Source organism: Salmo salar, chromosome 09, assembly GCF_965601325.2.
Source record: "Salmo salar chromosome 09, fSalSal1, whole genome shotgun sequence".
Lineage (NCBI taxonomy): Eukaryota > Metazoa > Chordata > Actinopteri > Salmoniformes > Salmonidae > Salmo > Salmo salar.
In genome coordinates, this window is record NC_138299.1 from 30,653,019 (window position 1) to 30,675,827 (window position 22,809).

Sequence of the window (22,809 nt, forward strand, 5' to 3'; positions counted from 1 at the left end):
CACGTGGGCAGACGAAGAGAGAGCAGTAGGAGTAGCAGTGTTAACCTCTATGGGCTAGGTGGGACGCTAGCGTGCCACCCGTGGTGCACTCCATCAACAGCAGGTGCATTTCAAGAGCGGCAAATTTGAATCCAAATAAATGTCAAAATTCAAATTTTTCAAATATACAACTATTTTACACCCTTTGAAAGATAAACATCTCCTTAATCTAACCACGTTTTACGATTTCAAAAAGGTTTTACGGCGAAAGCATAAATTTAGAGTATGTTAGGACAGTACATTTACAAGAGTTGTGTGTAATGTTTTGTCAATTCAAAGACAGGGTCACCAAAACCATAAAACCAGCTAAAATGATGCACTAACCTTTTACAATCTCCATCAGATGACACTCCTAGGACATTATGTTAGACAATGCATGCATTTTTAGTTCTATCAAGTTCATATTTATATCCAAAAACAGCGTTTTACTATGGCATTGATGTTGAGGAAATCGTTTCCCTCCAATAACCGGCAGTCAAGTCAGCGTCACAAATTAAATAATTAAAATTAGAAAACATTGGTAAAATATTATATTGTCATTTAAAGAATTATAGATTTACATCTCTTGAACGCAATCAACTTGCCAGATTTAAAAATAACCTTACTGGGAAATCACACTTTGCAATAATCTGAGCACTGCGCCCAGAAAAATACGCGTTGCGATACAGACTAGACGTCATGTTGGGGAGATCTAAAATCGAAAATACTATGTAAATAATCCATTACCTTTGATTCTCTTCATCAGATGTCACTTCCAGGTATCACAGGTCCATAACGAATGTAGTTTTGTTCAAAAAAGCTCATCATTTATGTCCAAAAATCTCCGTCTTGTTAGCACATGATCTAAGCCAGCCGGACTTCTCGTCATGAACGAGGGGAAAAAATATATTTACGTTCGTTCAAACATGTCAAACGTTGTATAGCATAAATCATTAGGGCCTTTTTTAACCAGAACATGAATAATATTCAAGGTGGACGAATGCATACTCTTTTATAACGTATTGGAACGAGGGTACCCAACATGAACTCGCGCGCCAGGTGTCTAATGGGACATCATCGTTCCATGGCTCTTGTTCGGTCAGATCTCCCTCCAGAAGACTCAAAACACTTTGTAAAGGCTGGTGACATCTAGTGGAAGCAATAGGAAGTGCCAAAATATTCCTCAGCCCCTGTGTTTTTCAATGGCATAGGTTTAAAGGTAATACAACACATCAGGTATCCACTTCCTGTCAGAAAATGTCTCAGGGTTTTGCCTGCCAAATGAGTTCTGTTATACTCACAGACACCATTCAAACAGTTTTAGAAACTTTAGAGTGTTTTCTATCCATATATAATACGTATATGCATATTCTAGTTACTGGGTAGGATTAGTAACCAGATTAAATCGGGTACATTTTTTTTATCCAGACGTGCAAATGCTGCCCCCTAGCCCTAACAGGTTAACTGTGGTAATCCATGTTTCCGTCAGCGCCAGGAAGTCTAGGGACTGGAGGGTAGCATAGGCTGAGATGAACTCAACCTTGTTAGCCGCAGACCGGCAGTTCCAGAGGCTGCCAGAGACCTGGAACTCCACGTGGGTCGTGCGCGCTGGGACCACCAGGTTAGAGTGGCAGCGGCCACGCGGTGTGAAGCGTTTGTATGGCCTGTGCAGAGAGGAGAGAACAGGGATAGACAGACACATAGTTGACAAGCTACAGAAGTGTTGTTTCTTGTATTATTGTCTCTTGTGTCTTTAGAGAACTGTTTCACTTTGATATCCTTTTTCTTCTGTCCTGATTTTCTCTTTCTTTTCTTCTGTTAACTAGATATTCTTTGTTGTTCTTCGTTAGCTAGCTAGCTTCTTCCAAAAGAGTCCCTAGCAACTGCTTAGCAACTGGTAAACAATTCAGCTAGCTAAGATAACTACAATTTTATGAAAAATATTTATTTTTCAAAAGCCTATCTTCTTTGTTTGTTGCTTGTTTTTTCTCCTATTCAGTCTTGCAGTTTTCTTTTGCTTTTTTCCGATGTACTTCACTCTAAAAACCATGTAAATTTCAATATTTGTAGGAGCTCATTTTTCAGCTGCTGCTGCTCAAATTGGAGTTCCGGAACTATACAGGACGATCCTCTTGATGGGGCTGTCCATATCGGCAGACTGGGATATGGCCATTTCTTGGAGAAACTCCTTCCCCTCCAGGAGACTGTCAAACATGATGACAACACCACCCCGATGGGTGTTGCTGGGAAGCTTCAATGTGGTGCTCTTATTCTTCTCACTTTGCTTGGTGAGGTAGATTGCTGCTATAACTTGATGACCCTTCACCTACCTAACCATTTCCTTGGCTCTCTTGGAGAGTGTATCCATTGTTTTCAGTGACATGATGTCCTTGAGAAGCAGATTCAATGCTTGAGCAGCGCCGGCAATGGGTGTGATGTGATGGTAGGACTCCTCCACTTTAGACCAAGCAGCCTTCATGTTCACAGCATTATCTGTCACCAGTGCAAACACCTTCTGTGGTCCAAGGTCATTGATGACTGCCTTCAGCTCATCTGCAATGTAGAGACCAGTGTGTCTGTTGTCCCTTGTGTCTGTGCTCTTGTAGAATACTGGTTGAGGGGTGGAGTTGTAGTTAATTATTCCTTGCTCACGAACATTCGACCACCCATCAGAGATGATTGCAATACAGTCTGCTTTCTTTATGATTTGCTTGACCTTCATTTGAACTCTGTTGAACTCTGCATCCAACAAATGAGTAGATAAAGCATGTCTGGTTGGAGGTGTGTATGCTGGGCAAAGAACATTCAGAAATCTCTTCCAATACACATTGCCTGTGAGCATCAGAGGTGAACCAGTTGCATACCCAGCTCGAGCAAGACATTCATCAGCATTTCTCTGACTATGTTCCTCCATTGGGTCAAAAAAAACTTCTGATGCCAGAAGGACCATGAGCTGTTGTTATTGATAAGGTGTCTGATTCATCATTTTCACCTCAAATAGAAGTAGAGGTTGCTTGTTGTGAGCGCCGAGGGAACTTTATGCACTTGGACAGATTATTCTGCATCTTATTTGCATTCTTCACATATGATTTTGTACAGTATTTGCAAATGTACACAGCTTTTCCTTCTACATTAGCTGCAGTGAAATGTCTCCACACATCAGATAGTGCCAGTGGCATTTTCCTGTAAAGATTAGAAAAAAATGAGTAAAAAAAATAAAAATACAATTCCGTGTACAGATAGTTTAGCAGTTAGATTGAACAACTCCTCTGTAAGATACATGTTTTAAAATGAAACATGTATGGAAACAGATGAATTAACACTCCTCAGTTCGCAGGCTCAAGCAAGCTCAAACCCATATGGTAGAAAAAACTAACTAGCAGAAATTGCTAATAAGTTAGAAATGATTTAAACGCACTTTGCTGTAGGCTACTATTTACTAGTTAACCTCTTACATCTAGATGTTCCGCTAGCGGAACACCTGCTCCAATATCCAATGATAGGCGTGGCGCGAATTACAAATTCCTCAAAAATACAAAAACTTCAATTTTTCAAACATATGACTATTTCACAGCATTTTAAAGATAAGACTCTCCTTTATCTAACCACACTGTCCGATTTCAAAAAGGCTTTACAGCGAAAGCAAAACATTAGATTATGTCAGCAGAGTACCAAGCCAGAAATAATCAGACACCCATTTTTCAAGCTAGCATATAATGTCACAAAAATCCAGAAGACAGCTAAATGCAGCACTAACCTTTGATGATCTTCATCAGATGACACACCTAGGACATTATGTTATACAATACATGAATGTTTTGTTCAATCAAGTTCATATTTATATCAAAAAACAGCTTTTTACATTAGCATGTGACGTTCAGAACTAGCATACCCCCCGCAAACTTCCGGGGAATTTGCTAACAATTTACTAAATTACTCACGATAAACGTTCACAAAAAGCATAACAATTATTTTAAGAATTATAGATACATAACTCCTCTATTCACTCGATATGTCCGATTTTAAAATAGCTTTTTGGTGAAAGCACATTTTGCAATATTCTAAGTACATAGCCCAGGCATCACGGGCTAGCTATTTAGACACCCGGCAAGTTTAGCACTCACCAATATCAGATTTACTATGATAAAAGTTTGATTACCTTTTGTTGTCTTCGTCAGAATGCACTCCCAGGACTGCGACTTCAATAACAAATGTTGGTTTGGTCCAAAATAATCCATCGTTATATCCGAATAGCGGCGTTTTGTTCGTGCGTCCCAGACACTATCCGAATGGTAAAGAAGGGTCGTGCGCATGGCGCAATTCGTGACAAAAAAAATCTAAATATTCCATTACCGTACTTCGAAGCATGTCAACCGCTGTTTAAAATCCATTTTTATGCCATTTTTCTCGTAAAAAAGCGATAATATTCCAAACAAACCTTTCGGTCGACGCGGGCACGAGCCTGAGTCTCACAGTACTGTAACCAGCCACTACCCAAACGCGCTACTTTGTTTCAGCCAGAGCCTGCAAAGCCACGATTCCGCTTTTTGCCGCCTTCTGAGAACCTATGGCAGCCGTAGGAAGTGTCACGGGACAGCTAAGATCCTCACTCTTCAATAAACAGAGACAAGAAGAACGACACCTTGTCAGACAGGCCACTTCCTGAATGAAACCTTCTCAGATTTTGGCCTGCCATATGAGATCTGTTATACTCACAGACACCATTCAAACAGTTTTAGAAACTTTAGGGTGTTTTCTATCCAAAGCCAATAATTATATGCATATTCTAGTTACTGGGCAGGAGTAGTAACCAGATTAAATCGGGTACGTTTTTTATCCAGCCATGAAAATACTGCCCCCTAGCCATAACAGGTTAACAAAAAATCACGTATGTCATATAAAATATATTCACCCACCCAGTAATGTAATCAAAACGTACCAGAAAGCATGTAGTTCTTGGCTCAGACAGTGTAGCAGTGTGGGCTCAATAGCATCTCATTAGTGTGCAAGATCTTGTGAATCAGCTGTACATGTGATGGAAGATTGCACTGCACATGTGATGGAAGAATTTACTGTGCATGCATAGGGTTGCAATTTCTTTGAAATGGGGATAGTTTAACCAAAATATGCCACAAGACCTAGAATTGCCTTATGTGTATCCCACAAAAAAGGTTCACTTTTATAAGCTAACTTTTTGGATGAATTTAAGCTAAATTCCCCAAATTCCAGGGCTTAACTTCCCATGGAAAATTTCCCAAAAAATTCCCGAAATTTGCCGGAAAGTTTCCGACCCTTTGCAACCCTACAGGCTAGGCCCATTAGTTCCAGTGAAGGGAAATCTTAACACTACAGCATACAACGACATTCTAGACGATTCTGTGCTTCCAACTAAGTGGCAACAGTTTGGGGAAGGCCCTTTCCTGTTTCAATTTGACAATGCCCCCGTCCACAAAGCGAGGTCCATACAGAAATGGTTTTCGAGATCGGTGTGGAAGTACTTGACTCGTCTGCACAGAGCCCTGACCTCAACCCCATCAAACACCTTTGGAATGAATTGGAACGCCGACTGCAAGCCAGGCCTAATTGCCTAACATCGGTGCCCGACCTCACTAATGCTCTTGTGACTGAATGGAATCAAGTCCCTGCAGCAATGTTTCACCATCTAGTGCAAAGCCTTCACAGAAGCCTTCCCAGAAGTGGAGGCTGTTTTAGCAGCAAAGGGGGGACCAACACAATATTAATGTCCATGATTTTGGAATGACATGTTCAACAAGCAGGTGTCCACATACTTTTGATAATGTAGTGTATCATTTTATAGCTGGTTATGACTCTGTCAAAACCCACAAAACCTCCCACACAAGGCAAACCCTTACATTTTAGTCATTTAGCAGACATTTACACCATTGCCTACTTGTAAACATTATGTTTATGTTCTACAAAATGTCCTGAAATATTATTGTCATTGTAATTGCGCACACATTGATGTCAGACATATACCCACTCCAACGCTCTGTTGCTGATGACTGGGATGAATGCAGGAGCAGATTTCAGGACAAGGACAAGGCATTCTCTTTGTGACTGATGACTGACATACATTACATAAGGCCATGTACGTGATAGGCATATCTGGCTTACATGATTATGATGATCATAATGCTTCTTGGCAGGGTCATAAAGTTTATTTACTTAATCCCAAGTAAAGTGACACAGTATGGTCATAATGTTCGTTGTTGATATTGTTATTGTGCTGCATTGTTGAGGAGAGTTAGCAAGCAAGCGTTTCACTGTACCGTGGTGTGCACTTGACCAATAAACTTAGATTTGATTTATACTCAGAATCCTAAAGTGTTTTTCGTCGCCCCTCTAGTGTGAAATAAGACTGTGTGTTACCTTCAGTGAGAAAATCAGCTTCAGAATCTTGCTACATGCAAACAACAAAACAACAGTCTGTGCCCCTCAACAATAGGCTAGCTGTGAAAAGGCAGCAATGGAGATGGAGCCATGGAATGCGCCCCAAATGGCACTCTATTCCCTATGTATTAGAATACTCTTGACCAGGCTATGGTCAAAAGTAGTGCACTATATGGGGAATAGTGTGCCAATTGGGACACATACATGGAGATGGAGCCTTGTCAGTGAGAGGCGGGATGGGGGCGGAGAGAGGTGGGTAGGGATTGGGGATGTGTTTGTGTGAAGGTGTTGCTCCAGCACATCCTGTATGTTTTATTAATGAGCTCCCGAGCTCCTGACAATCCCAGCGTGTTAATCAATTTCAGACAAGCACTCTTCTCAGGTACCAGATCCTCCCCCCGCCCGTGTTTTTTTCTTCTTTATATTAATTTCTATGCAGAGTAGTGAAATTCCTCAAAGTCATCTGTGCAAAGTTTTTTCAATCAGTCACTCATTTGTTGTTTCTCCATGACACCTGGCACTGGTCTTCAGGGTGGAAGAAATCTAAATGGTTGTTGAGTGCGCGTGCGTGCGTGGGTGCATGTGTTCGTGACCTCCTGCAGACAGCACGGAACTACGTCAGAATCTGTAATACAGACCATTTTCCTTGACCCTTTTTGGTTCTATGAACATTTGAGTAGAACCCATTGATGCAAAGCTCTCCCTTTCATATTTAGCCTATTGAAGAGCATTTAAGGCCCTTGTCCAGTATGATATATGAGATGCCTGTGGCAGTCCTACCTCTATGTAATGGTACAGGACTGTGGGGGGGCAATGAAATGATGCGGCCTCATATGGTGCAGTGCTCTGGTCAACTGTGTGTGTGTGTGTGTGTGTGTGTGTGTGTGTGTGTGTGTGTGTGTGTGTGTGTGTGTGTGTGTGTGTGTGTGTGTGTGAGAGAGAGAGAGAGAGAGTGAGATAGGTAAGCAAACGACAGACCCTTGTCCCTGAGTGGGTCCCCATGGTGATTGATTCCCGGGGTGAGCGTAAGGTTGACCTCCTGTGTCCCTGTGAGCAGGCTCTGGATATCCTGAGGTTTGGTATGTGTATACATACTAATAAAACGCTCAAACAAATGCTGCGGAAGGTCATCGAGCAGGACGAGAAGAACTGGGACCAGCTACTACCCCACCTAATGTTCTCAATCCGAAAAGTACCCCAGTCCTCCACTGGGTTTTCCCCTTCAAACTCCTCTACGGGATGAGGCAATGCGGCCTACTGGACCTCGCCAAGGAGGTATGGGAAGCCCAACCAACCCCCTTACGCAGCATGGTAGAGCACGTGGAGACGATGAGGGAGCGGATGACAGCCATATGGCCAGCCGTGAGGGAACATATGGAGAAGGCCCAACGCGCCCAGGTCTACAATCGGGGAGCCCAGCACCGAGAATTGCAGGTGGGAGACAGGGTGTTGGTCTTAACCTCTATGGGCTAGGTGGGACGCTTGCGTCCCACCTACTCAACAGCCAGTGTAATCCCATGGCACGATATTAAAATACCTCAAAAATGCAAAAACTTCAATTTTTCAAACATATGACTATTTTACACCATTTTAAAGACAAGACTCTCGTTAACCTGTTAGGGCTAGTGGGCAGTATTGACACGGCCGGATAAAAAACGTACCCGATTTAATCTGGTTACTACTCCTGCCCAGTAACTAGAATATGCATATAATTATTGGCTTTGGATAGAACACACCCTAAAGTTTCTAAACCTGTTTGAATGGTGTCTGTGAGTATAACAGAACTCATATGGCAGGCCAAAACCTGAGAAGATTCCATGCAGGAAGTGGCCTGTCTGACAAGTTGTTGTTCATCTTGGCTCTTTTTATTGAAGACTAAGGATCTTTGCTATAACGTGACACTTCCTACGGCTCCCATAGGCTCTCAGAGCCCGGGAAAAAGCTGAATGATATCGAGGCAGCCTCTGGCTGAAACACATTATCGTGTTTGGCAAGTGGCCGATCAGAGTACTATGGGCTTAGGCGCGTGCACGAGTCGACCCCGTGCTTTATTTTCTTTCCTCTTTTTACCTAAACGCAGATTCCCGGTCGGAATATTATCGTTTTTTTTACGAGAAAAATGGCATAAAAATTGATTTTAAACAGCGGTTGACATGCTTCGAAGTACGGTAATGGAATATTGAGATTTTTTTGGGTCACGAAATGCGCCGTGCTCGTCACCCTTATTTACCCTTTCGGATAGTGTCTTGAACGCATGAACAAAATGCCGCTATTTGGATATAACAATGGATTATTTGGGAATAAACCAACATTTGTTATTGAAGTAGAAGTCCTGGGAGTGCATTCTGACGAAGAACAGCAAAGGTAATAACATTTTTCTTATAGTAAATCTGACTTTGGTGAGTGCTAAACTTGCTGGGTGTCTAAATAGCTAGCCCTGTGATGCCGGGCTATCTACTGAGAATATTGCAAAATGTGCTTTCCCCCGAAAAGCTATTTTAAAATCGGACATATCGAGTGCATAGAGGAGTTCTGTATCTATAATTCTTAAAATAATTGTTATGTTTTTTGTGAACGTTTATCGTGAGTAATTTAGTAAATTCACCGGCAGTGTTCGGTGGGAATGCTAGTCACATGCTAGTCACATGCTAATGTAAAAAGCTGGTTTTTGATATAAATATGAACTTGATTGAACAAAACATGCATGTATTGTATAACATAATGTCCTAGGGTTGTCATCTGATGAAGATCATCAAAGGTTAGTGCTGCATTTAGCTGTGGTTTGGGTTTATGTGACATTATATGCTAGCTTGAAAAATGGGTGTCTGATTATTTCTGGCTGGGTACTCTGCTGACATAATCTAATGTTTTGCTTTCGTTGTAAAGCCTTTTTGAAATCGGATAGTGTGGTTAGAACTCTTACATCTAGACGTTCCGCTAGCGGAACACCTGCTCCAATATCCAATGATAGGCGTGGCGCGAATTACAAATTCCTCAAAAATTCAAAAACTTCAATTTTTCAAACATATGACTATTTCACAGCATTTTAAAGACAAGACTCTCCTTTATCTAACCACACTGTTCGATTTCAAAAAGGCTTTACAGCGAAAGCAAAACATTAGATTATGTCAGCAGAGTGCCCAGCCAGAAATAATCACACAGCCATTTTTCAAGCTAGCATATAATGTCACAAAAACCCAGAAGACAGCTAAATGCAGCACTAACCTTTGATGATCTTCATCAGATGACACACCTAGGACATTATGTTATACAATACATGAATGTTTTGTTCAATCAAGTTCATATTTATATCAAAAAACAGCTTTTTACATTAGCATGTGACGTTCAGAACTAGCATACCCCCCGCAAACTTCCGGGGAATTTGCTAACAATTTACTAAATTACTCACGATAAACGTTCACAAAAAGCATAACAATTATTTTAAGAATTATAGATACAGAACTCCTCTATGCACTCGATATGTCCGATTTTAAAATAGCTTTTTGGTGAAAGCACATTTTGCAATATTCTAAGTACATAGCCCAGCCATCACGGGCTAGCTATTTAGACACCCGGCAAGTTTAGCCTTCACCAAAATCAGATTTACTATTATAAAAGTTTGATTACCTTTTGTTGTCTTCGTCAGAATGCACTCCCAGGACTGCTACTTCAATAACAAATGTTGGTTTGGTCCCAAATAATCCATCGTTATATCCGAATAGCGGCGTTTTGTTCGTGCGTTCCAGAAACTATCCGAAATGGTAAATCAGGGTCACGCGAATGGCGCAATTCGTGACAAAAAATGTCTAAATATTCCATTACCGTACTTCGAAGCATGTCAACCGCTGTTTAAAATCAATTTTTATGCAATTTATCTTGTACAAAAGCGATAATATTCCGACCGGGAATCTCCTTTTCGGCAAACAGAGGAAAAATCACAAAGACGGGGGCGGCCAGGGCACGCGCCATAAGCCCACAGTCCCTTGATCGGCCACTTGAGAAAGGCGATAATGTGTTTCAGCCTGGGGCTGGGATGACGACATTCAGGTTTTTCCCGGGCTCTGAGCGCCCATGGAAGATGTAGGAAGTGTCACGTTAGAGCAGAGATCCTTTGTAAAAGATAGAGATGGCAAAGAAGTTCAAGAAATGGTCAGACAGGCCACTTCCTGTAAAGGAATCTCTCAGGTTTTGACCTGCCATTTGAGTTATGTTATACTCACAGACACCATTCAAACAGTTTTAGAACCTTTGGAGTGTTTTCTATCCAAAGCCAATAATTAAATGCATATTCTAGTTACTGGGCAGGAGTAGTAACCAGATTAAATCGGGTACGTTTTTTATCCAGCCGTGAAAATACTGCCCCCTAGCCATAACAGGTTAACGAGAGTCTTGTTTTTAAAATGGTGTAAAATAGTCATATGTTTGAAAAATTGAAGTTTTTGCATTTTTGAGGTATTTGAATATCGCGCCACGGGATTACACTGGCTGTTGAGTAGGTGGGACGCAACCAGAAACTAGAATATGCATATAATTGTTTGATTTGGATAGAAAACACCCTAAAGTTTCTAAAACGGTTTGATTGGTGTCTGTGAGTATAACAGAACTCATATGGCAGGCCAAAACCTGAGAAGATTGCATACAGGAAGTGCCCTCTCTGACCATTTCTTGGCCTTCTATAGCCTCTTTATGGAAAATAGAGGATCTCTGCTGTAACGTGACATTTTCTAAGGCTCCCATAGGCTCTCAGAAGGCGCCAGAACGGTAAAGATGACTCTGCAGTCCCTGGCTGAAAAACAGTAGCGCATTTGGATAGTGGTCGATCTGAGAACAATGAAACGGGTGCGCGCGTGCACGTGAAGAGTCCATTTGACATTTTCAGTCTTTGAACGAAAACGACGTCTCCCGGTCGGAATATTATCGCTATTTTACGAGAAAAATCGCATAAAAATTGATCTTAAACAGCGTTTGACATGCTTCGAAGTATGTTAATGGAATTTTTTTACATTTTTTGTCACGATACGCACTGGCGCGTCACCCTTCGGATAGTGTCTTGAACGCAAGAACAAAACGCCGCTATTTGGATATAACTATGGATTATTTGGAACCAAAACAACATTGGGTGTAAACTAGAAGTCCTGGAAGTGCATTCTGACGAAGAACAGCAAAGGTAATCCAATTTTTCTTATAGTATATCTGAGTTTGGTGAGTGCCAAACTTGGTGGGTGTCAAAATAGCTAGCCATGATGGCCGGGCTATCTACTCAGAATATTGCAAAATGTGCTTTCACCGAAAAGCTATTTTAAAATCTGACACCGCGATTGCATAAAGGACTTCTGTATCTATAATTCTTAAAATAATTATGTTTTTTGTGAACGTTTATCGTGAGTAATTTAGTAAATTCACCGGAAGTTTCGGTGGGTATGCTAGTTCTGAACGTCACATGCTAATGTAAAAAGCTGTTTTTTGATATAAATATGAACTTGATTGAACAAAACATGCATGTATTGTATAACATAATGTCCTAGGAGTGTCATCTGATGAAGATCATCAAAGGTTAGTGCTGCATTTAGCTGTGGTTTTGGTTTTTGTGACATTATATGTTAGCTTGAAAAATGGGTGTGTGATTATTTCTGGCTGGGTACTCTCCTGACATAATCTAATGTTTTGCTTTCGTTGTAAAGCCTTTTTGAAATCGGACAATGTGGTTAGATAAAGGAGAGTCTTGTCTTTAAAATGGTGTAAAATAGTCATATGTTTGAAAAATTTAAGTTTTGGGATTTTTGAGGAGTTTGTAATTCGCGCCACGCCCTATCATTGGATATTGGAGCGGTGTTCCGCTAGCGGAACATCTAGATGTAAAAGGTTAAACCAAGACACATGGCAAGAGGGATGTATACGAAGGCTGCTGGGCAAAAGAAGATGAATAGCAGTGGGGCTAAGGATTTTAGAGATGAGGAGTGGGCCGATAAAGTGGGGGGACTGTTTATGGGACACCACCTGAAGGAGCAGATCCTGAATGGAGAGCCATACCCTCTGCCCGAGACGATAGCGGGGAGCCAGGGTCCGGTGGCGGTCCGCCTGTCACCGATACCTGGAGAGGGTCTTAAGAAGAGCGGACCGGGCCCTCTTCCCGGTACGCCGACAGTGGCAGACGAACATCTGGGCTAAGGGTATGCTGACTTCAGGGAAGAGCGGAGGCTGGTAACCCAAGGAACACTCAAAGGGCAAGAGACCAGTGGCCGAGCAGGGAAGGGTGTTGCGGGCGTAATCCAACCACACGAGTTGCAGGCTCCAGGTGGTGGGGTTGGCAGAGACAAGGCAACGAAGAGTTGTCTCCAGGTCCTGATTGGCTCGCTCCAACTGGCCATTAGATTGTGGATGAAACCCGGAGGACAGCCTGGCCGATGACTCAATGAGGGTGCAGAACACCTTCCAGAATCTGGACGAGAACTGAGGACCACGATCGGCGACCATGTCGACCGGAAGTCCATGGATCTGGAAGACGTGCTGTACCGTGAGCTGGTCCATCTCCTTGGCTGAGGGTAACTTGGGAAGGGGAATGAAATGGCCGGCTTTGGAAAACCTATCCACTACCGTAAGGATGGTGGTGTTGGAGACGTCAGGAACCATGGTAGGCCACCAAAACCATTGTCAGAGGAAAGCCAGGGTCTGGTGGGAGCTGGAATGGCAGGTGAGGTTAGAGGAATGATCCCATTCCAGGACTGCGGCTCTTGATACCCCAGATGAGTGTAAATGCCAGACAGGAGGTAGAGAGGATGGTCTCTGGGTCAAACGGTGTAGCCGCGGAACAATGCAAGCGAGAGAGGGCATCAGGCTTCACATTCTTGGACACAGGGTGGTAGGAGATGGTCGAATTAAAACGAGTGAATAACAGAGCTCAACGAGCCTGCCTTGAGTTGAGGCGCTTGGCGGTGCAGAGATATTCCAGATTGGATATTCTAGCCAGTGTTTCCATTACTCCAGCGCAATCTTGACCGTAAGAAGTTCCCTATTTCCCACGTCATAGTTCCTCTCAGCGGGATTAAGAGGATGGGACAGGAAAGTGCAGGGATGGAGCTTTTGGTCCTGGGTAGAATGCTGGGACAGGACGCCTCCACTTCAATGTCCGAGGTGTTGACCCCCACCACGAACTGACGGGATGGGTCCGGATGGGACCACGTGAACAGAACCTTGGGTGAGTGCAGAGAGGGGGACAGCCAGGGTGCTGTAGCCCAGAATTAAGCGGCGGTAGAAATTAGCAATCCCCAGGAAGCTTTGAAGCTGCACTCTGGAGCTGGGTTGGGGTCACTCCACCCACATTGTTAATATCCATCTGAATGGTGTCGTATACCAGAAAAAAGATAGTGGAGCGATGGAATTCACATTTTTCAGCTTTAACAAACAACTGGTTCTCCAGTAGGCACTGGAGTACTTGTCTGACGTGGAGAACATGCTCTTGAGCCGAACGAGATAAGGATGTCATCGAGGTAGACAAACACGAACCGGTTCAACATGTCACGGAGCAGGTCGTTGACCAGGGCCTGGAACACTGCCGGAGCGTTGGTCAGTTGTCAGTTCAGGTGTTTTAATAAAACATTTTTTTTGACATGTCAATATATTTAGTATAGTCCCTTCCTCCTCTGAGGAGACTCCACTGTACTATTCATGGTTTCATTACACAATTATGGTGTTTTGAGTCTTTCTATTTTTACAGTGCAATCAAGGAAAATTGGTATCCAGTGTAAAATGTTTTGATTTACCCATACATTTGCCGCTGCTCAATGTTACATTATATCAGTCTACCCATTGTGTTTCTGCATTACTGTGTAACTGTTACTAACTTGAGAGTATATTGCATATTTTTAGCACAATTCAAGCATAAACCACGCAAATCTGGGAACATCACAATGTAGGTTTTAGAATCCACACTTCTAGGTTGAGAAGAGGTATTGTTAATCTGGGTAATTGTTATTTGTTCAAGGGAGAGGAAGACAGTAAAAAACAACCCAGTGATGTCCACACAGTGCATTCATCATGATGTTGTCTATCTCTTGCTACCTTCTTTTAAGGTCTTACATTTTCTTTGAAAATAAGAAATGGGACCAAAACTTCCCCCATTCTTTGATATGTATTACCCTTTGCATGGACCCTGAGGACTGCTCTTAAAACCTGTTAGGGCTAGGGGGCAGTATTGACACGGCCGGATAAAAAACGTACCCGATTTAATCTGGTTACTACTCCTGCCCAGTAACTAGAATATGCATATAATTAGTAGATTTGGATAGAAAACACCCTAAAGTTTCTAAAACTGTTTGAATGGTGACTGTGAGTATAACAGAACTCATATGGCAGGCAAAAACCTGAGAAGATTCTGAACAGGAAGTGGCCTGTCTGACAAGTTGTTGTTCATCTTGGCTCTTTTTATTGAAGACTGAGGATCTTTGCTGTAACGTGACACTTCCTACGGCTCCCATAGGCTCTCAGAGCCCGGGAAAAAGCTGAATGATATCGAGGCAGCCCCAGGCTGAAACACATTATCGCGTTTGGATAGTAGCTGGTCAGAGTACTCTGAGACTCAGGCTCGTGCACGAGGGCACGAGATGTTTTTATTTTCTCTCTCTTTGTACGTATACACGCTTTCCCGGTCGGAATATTATCGCTTTTTTACGAGAAAAATGGCATAAAAATTGATTTTAAACAGCGGTTGACATGCTTCGAAGTACGGTAATGGAATATTTAGAATTTTTTTGTCACGAAATGTGCCATGCTCGTCACCCTTATTTACCATTTCGGATAGTGTCTTGAACGCACGAACAAAACATTGCTATTTGGATATAACAATGGATTATTTGGGACCAAACCAACATTTGAATCCTACAGACGAAGAACCGTATATGTGACATTTTTCAAAAAAACGAGATATACATGAAAAATCATTATTGGACACCCTTTTTCTATAGTGAACCGGTTTCACAAGCTTTCCACGCGCTAATTAACAATATGTTTAAATTTAAAGATAGGCTCTCGTGGAATAACCGTTTATGTGCACCACTCAGAATGGACGGACAAGTGCACAACTTTTCTGTTGCTGATGAAAATCACCGAAATGTGGGAAAGAAATGTAAAACAAAACTAAAAGAATGGAAAGACAGGCAAAGGAAGATCTTACGGGATGCGGGAAAACCCTATACAAATCGTAAGGGTCAAGAAAAAACTGGGAAAAGCTGTCCAAAAGAGGTATGTGGAAGAACCGTATATCAAACAATCAAGCTAGCTAGCTATAGAGTACAGTAACTAACATGTATGTTCTGGGTTGTCTAATTTGTAACTATAGAGAAAACATATTAGCTAAAGTTCGTTGGCTACTAACTTATACATTATCGTTACAAATGTTATTGCTAGATTATAGAAGAAACATAGCTAGCTACTTTTTGTCCATCCACCGGATGATTCGACATGGCTACAGTAGCTAGCTAGTTATATGTAACGTTACACTGTATCCTGCAGGGAAGAGCGTGTTCCACGACGTGCAGAAAGGATTGTGGAAAGTTGATTGATGAGCGCAAGCTGCATCTGTTCAACAGTTTCTACACTGTCCCATACGAGAAACAACAAGCACAACCAGCAAAACCATTCAAGGTGATGAGGATGCAATGTGAAGACTTCAGTCACCTCCCAGATTCTGTTCTCAAGCGACCAGCTGGACTACAGACCACTTCAGTGAGGTGGTTAAAAGTCACATGTATTGCACAGAGAATAGTTTACTAACATCCCATCAACATGCAACATGTTGTTCTAACAATAAAATATCCTAATGATTCCCTTTTTTTATTCATTACAATATACATCTCTGTCACCACATTTAGCATCAACTCTAAGCAGTTAATACTTATTTACTGCTGTCACCTCAGTACAGGACGTTTCTTGCCTTTAGCATGGGTTTAACGCAATTCAAAACTTAATTGCAGATCATAGTGTTAAACGCAAAGAGAATGGTTTTCTGAACATTTTGTAATATTGACCTTAGGGACCTGCATAATGGACATGCATATTGGCACATCACATTGATCCATATTTGATATGTACAAGTTGTACTTCTTTTGATTGAATTAATTTAATTGTATTCTATTTTGTAGTTATTCTATGGTATGTTCACATTGAGGGCTTCATTTTAAATGAGACTAAGATTTCATGACTCAACTTTTAAGAAAAGTCATCGGTGCTAAAGTTGATAGACCACCTTTAAATAAACCTCCATTAAATGAATTAACTACATATTGCATTTAAGTTATTTACATGAAGGGCATCTGTACTTGAAAGTACTTAAAACATCATATCAGGTATTAAAAAAGGACATCTTACAAGTGTCATGCAAAATGTCACATATACTGTTCTTCCACAAACTGAAATCATCACTGGAGATATACTGTTCTTCCACATTCTAAAAATTAAAACGGCAATAAAAAAAGTATTTTTTGAAATAACAAAAAAATATCAATTGTTGTTGGAAGATATGAGTATGGTGAATTATTTGTCAACCATAAAACACCCAATGTGGTACACACAATGAATAATATAAAAATAACTGATTATCTTAAAATGGAAAAATTGTCACATATATGGTTCTTCGTCTGTAGGATTAATTTGTTATTGAAGTAGAAGTCCTGGGAGTGCATTCTGACGAAGAACACCAAAGGTTATAACATTTTTCTTAAAGTAAATCTGACTTTATGCTGTGTGTATGTGGCTGCTATGAAAGTGAACTTTGTTTACGGGTGATCAGGGGTGTATTTATTCCACCAATTCTGTTTAAAAATGTTTCTTAAAAGGAAGTGAATAGAATGGAAAGGGGATAAACGTACCTGAATTTGCCCAATAGAAACTCTTTTTTGCAGCTGTTGGACTAATGATTGCAAGAGTGTGCAATGTAGTATTGAATGTGTCACTGTCTGCCACCTTGACTACTAAAATATGTCTCTCGACCTGTGCACGTACGTTGTAAACTTTCATTCATAGGCTAGGTTGTAGAAACGTCATTATGAGTATAGGGGAAATTAGAGTACCATGTAGTAGCCTAAACCAATCGATGTTACATTGAGCTGGGTGAATAGAATATGAATGACAGTCATCCAATATGATGTAATATAAATAAGGTCCCATGACAAAATGTGTAAAATTGCAGGAAATGTTAAATGTTATCTCTGCGGCCAACAGGAGGGCCTCTCAAATGTTGAAACTTTTCCACGGCTGCTGAAAAAAAAATGCTATTGGAAACACTGCAGCTCATGTTTAAAACAAATACAATATGTAAAAACACCACTGGAGATACAACTCACTACCATAACTCGGCCTCTGCTCTAGACATTTTGTTTGCATCCCTGTTGTGCTTTCTTTCTCAGCTGTCACACTGTGCTTCTTCGTGTTCTCTGTCTGTCTAGCCCCGTTTATACCTGGTGCTAACATACGTCCGTTGTCCTGATCTGGTCCACATTTTGATTGTACCCACATTTTTACACCGATGTAGATGATTAAAAGACGTATTGTGATCTGACTGAGATCAGATCTTTCTGACAAGCTCCGCCCGGTAGCTGGTCAGGTGGCAATATTAACTTATGAAATCAATATGTGTCTGAAAGTAGATATCAGTAGAGTCAGCCAAAAGCGAGTTGCATAGTGCTCAGCCAAAAGGGAGTTGCTGTAGTCCAGACAGGAGATGACAAGTACCTGGAATAGGACCTGTGCAGCTTCCTGTGTGAGGTAGGGTCGTACTTTACGGATGTTGTAGAGCATGAACCTGCAGGAGTGAGTCACTGCTTTGATGGTTGCAGAGAACGACAGGGTATTGTCCAGGGTCACACTCTGTGAAGGCAACACTGGAGATATCAACTGTAATGGAGAGGTCTTTGAGCGGGCAGGCCATCCCCGAGAGGAAGATAAGTTCCGTCTTGTCGAGGTTGAGCCTGTGGTGGTGTGCCGACATTCAAGTTGAGATATCTGCCAGGTACGCAGAGATGTGTCACCACCTGGGTGTCAGAAGGGGAGAAGGAGAAAAGTAGTTGAGTGTCATCTGCATAGCAATGATAGGAGAGACCATGTGAGGATATGATGGAGCCGAGTGACTTGGTGTATAGAGAGAAGAGGAGAGGGCATAGAACCGAGCCCTGGGGGACACCAGTAGTGAGAGTACGTTGGGCAGTCACAGATCCTCTCTACGTCACCTGGAAGGAGTGGCCTGCCAGGTAGGATGCAATCCAAGAGTATGCAGAGCCTGAGACGCCCAGCCCTGACAAGGTGGAGAGGAGGATCTGATGGTTCACGGAGTCAAAGGCAGCGGATAGATCTAGGAGGATAAGAACAGAGGAGAGAGAGTCAGCTTTGGCAGTGCGGAGAGCCTCCCTGACACAGAGAAGAGCAGTCGGTTGAGTGACCCATCTTGAAGCCTGACTGGTTGGGGTCAAGAAGATTGTTCCGAGAGAGATAACAAGAAAGTTGATCAGCGATAAGTGTTTTGGAAAGAAAAGAAAGAAGGGATACAGGTCTATAGTTTTTGACGTCAGATGAGTCGATTGTTGGTTTCTTGAGGAGGGGAGCGACTCGGGCCATTTTGAAGTCAGAGGGATGAGTTCATGAAGGAAGTGAGGAATGAGAGAAGGTCTCCAGTGATGGTCTGGAGAAGGGAGGAGGGGACGGGGTCGAGAGGGCAGGTTGTCGGGCGGCCAGTCCTCACTAGTCGCAGGATATCATCTGGAGAGAGAGGGGAGAAAGAGGTCAAGGCGTAGGGTAGTTCTGTGTGAGTGAGACCAGTGGACTCAATAGGCTAAGTGAATGAGTAGCGGATGTTGTCAACCTTCTTTTCAAAGTGGTTGACAAAGTCATCCGCAAAGAGGGAGGGGGAGGGGAAGGGGGTGGAGGATTATGGAGGGAGAAGAAGGTGGAAACGAGTTTCCTAGGGTTAGAGACAGAAGCTTGAAATTTAGCATGGTAGAAAGTGGCTTTAGCATCGGATACAGAGTATGAGAAGTTAGAGAGGATGGAGTAAAACAAAAATAGGTCCTCCAGAAGTTTAGTTTTCCTCCATTTTTGCTCAGTTACCCACAGCCCTGTTCTGTAAGCTTGCAATGAATCACTCAGCCATGGAGCAGGAGGGGAGGGTCGAGCCGGCCGGGAGGAAATGGGACAGTGCAAGTCATAGGATGCGGAAAGGAAGGAGAGTAGGGTCAAAGAGGCAGAATCAGGAGACAGAAGGGAGAAGGATTTAGCAGAAGGGAGAGATGATAGGATAGAAGAGGAGAGAGTAGTGGGAGAGAGAGAGTGAAGATTGCGATGGTGCATGACCATCTGAGTAGGGGATGAGTGGTTAGGGTTGGAGGAAAGGGAGACAGAAAAATAAACAAAGTAGTGATCATAGACCTGGAAGAGGGTTTCAGTGAGATTAGTAGGCAAGCAGCCTCTAGTAAAGATGAGGTCAAGCGAATTGCCTGCCTTGTGAGTTGGAGGGGATTGAGAAAGGATGAGGTCAAAAGAGGCAAGGAGGGGAAAGAGAGAGTTGGAAAGAAATTAATCCAAGGCAGTTGTCGGGAGGTTGAAATCGCAAAATACGAAGAGCGGTACCAATCACATCAGATATTTTCACATCAGATCTTTTCAGAGCTGATCTAATTGGTCAAAAGATGAAATTGTGAAAAAAAGATCTGAATTGGGCTGCCTGTCTAAACGTAACCTTAGATACATTTTAATACCATGTGTAGACGGATTTCTGAAAATGTGGGCACAACCAGAATGTGGACAAGATCAGGACACAGGATGCTTGTTTGCGCAGATATAAACAGGTCTTCTGTCTGCTTAAATCTTATACTTTATAAAAGCCAAGCTAACGACTTAGGATATATTGCAAATTAATGCCTGTTATATGTGTTCCCTTGAATCAACACCTATCCTAAGTGTTAATTACTACTACAGCTCTCCAGACGAATATTTTCCCCTGGTGTCACTGGTGCCACTAACTTTTACAGTTGGTGGCACCACAACCAAATCATGAGTAATCATCGTATAAAGTAATTCATAGTGCTGTATTAAGAAGTATAATAAATAGACTACTGAGGTATTCAAGAAAAACTGTATGTTATTTCATCTAACACATCCATGCAGGAATTTCTTCTGCAACCTAATCCAGTGATTGTCAATCATTTTTTGTTGGCAATTAGACAATAGTTGCTGTATTTTACTGCTAAAATAGGACTACTATTTATTTTTTTATTTGTTCAATAGAGATTAATTACATATTCATGTAGATTAAATAATATAATATGCTAATTAATTTGGGCTTCAACACCTGATGAAGTGGAAACTCAAAACACGAGATCGTAACTCCACATATAATACCCACTGCTAGTAACCATGTATACATTCAACAGTAAATTATGTATTATTTCAGTTAGACTACTACTCATGAGACATATAGGCCTATGCCCTCGTAATGGCTGTTGTGCATTTTGTGGTCCGCCGCTCCATATCTCAAAGCCATATCAAATATCTTGGATGTTAAATAGTTGCGATTGAGGTGAATATTGAGAGTTGAGAAGAAAAAAAAACCTACAGGGACAAGGGGTGAAGTTTCCAAAATTCTATTTTTCCCACAATTGCATTTTGAAATCAGAAAGCATTTTTCTATCAAGCGCATGGGGGGCCAGGAGAGTGGCTCGCTCATCACAGCAGCAGGCCACAGCGAGGGCACAGGCACAGGGGCAGCGCAGACACTAAAAGTAGGATGTTTTGAGTGAGGTGACTATGTAGAATGTTCTCTTTTTATGCGTATAGGCACCCTTTCCGTTTTTTACGATCCATGATCTTGGCTGTCTAACTGATGAGAGTCGGAGCAGATGAGTATCCTACGAAGTACGTTTGATCTACTCAGGGTTTTCTGAAGCTACCCAGCTTCAGTCAGCTTCACATTCCAGCTCAGGCTTCATCCCTACGACGACGGTGGATATTTCTTGTCCGCATGCTGCTAGTCGAACTCTGAACTCTTCAATGAGACAATGCTAAAACATCAGTCCAGGGGCGAGTCAGTGCCACATTTTAATTTGTGCTCATATCAAAATGAAAGAAAAGTTATCTTGCAAATTCAGCAGGCTATGGTGTGAAATAGGCTTTTAGAAGTGCCGTCTTTATTTTATTGCTTATCGTTAATGCAGACTTATGTGCTTATCAATGCACAACTACAAGCAACTTTTTCCCACTCCTATCGATAAAATAATTTGATTTAGTCATACAAAGTGTTACTGCACGTGAAGTTTAAAATGCATTCTGTCATTAGTAACTGTAATGTGATATACACTATTTTAACATTAATATTTTTTAACACGAAAACATTTGATTAATAAAATATTAAATCTGTCGTCTTCCTTAATGAACGGGATGATGACACAATCTTTGCAAGAGGGAGGGAATCTGATTTCATTGGTCCTCAACTCATGGCTCAGTAATTTAATTCAATGTGAGTGGAGTTAGCTGTCAGTTAGCCTGCCCCTGAGCAGGTTAGTTCTGAAGGATTTGTTGCCATAGAAATTTACCTCGCTAAAAGGTGAAGCACTTTCGTATGACCGGTTATGCCGAGTCAAACTTAGAGTTGATCAAAGTTAGAATACCTTTCTAACTCCTCAAATCTGCTTCGTAAGATACCCCTCAGGTCTTTTTGCTGATGCCGCGTTTGACTTTAAACATGGTTGTGTCAGAAAACCATCTTGGTTGGGCCCACTGATCAGCCAAAGGCTGATTATAGATTGTTGTTTTATTCATTGTTTTATATATATATAAAAAATATTGGGGTGTGTGTCAATTTCGACCAGCCCACTCCACTATAAAATGGTTCTGCCCATCTGGTATTTATCAGAATTACCAGATGGCCAATCCGCCCGTGGTGGTGTTACAACACACCATGTACTGTTTCAAAACATTTCAGGGTGATTCAATATTGTGTTTCAATATTCCAGCAATATTAGGGTTTTGTTTCCTACGTGTTGGTGGCAGCTCAGTTACCACTAGTTTTGGTGTTACAAAGCACTTCATTTTAACAGGCCGTCATTGTAAATAAGAATTTGTTCTTAACTGACTTGCCTAGTTAAATAAAGATTAAATAAATAAGTAAATAAAAAAAATAAAAAGTGTAGACAAAGAAATGGCCTACACCTTGTATAGAAATGCAAATATATTGATTGCTGATGAAATCACCATTCGTGATCAATCAAATTAAACATTATTTTCACAATTTCAGGTATAAGGTGCCTATACTTTAACTAAGCACACATTAAAAGTAATTATAAGCATTGTCTCTCTCGCTTTGATACCCTGAAAATAGAATATTTGCTCAGCCAAGCACAC

At 41.7% G+C, this 22,809-nt stretch overlaps 1 long non-coding RNA gene across 1 annotated transcript; it reads left to right on the plus strand.

Annotated features, from left to right (window-relative positions):
* Positions 1-15,554: 15,554 nt before the first annotated feature.
* Positions 15,555-16,249, plus strand: LOC106611216 (uncharacterized). The gene is made up of 2 exons (XR_001330078.3): positions 15,555-15,666; positions 15,937-16,249. It is a non-coding gene; the product is annotated as an uncharacterized LOC106611216 (long non-coding RNA).
* The last annotated feature ends 6,560 nt before the right edge of the window (positions 16,250-22,809 follow it).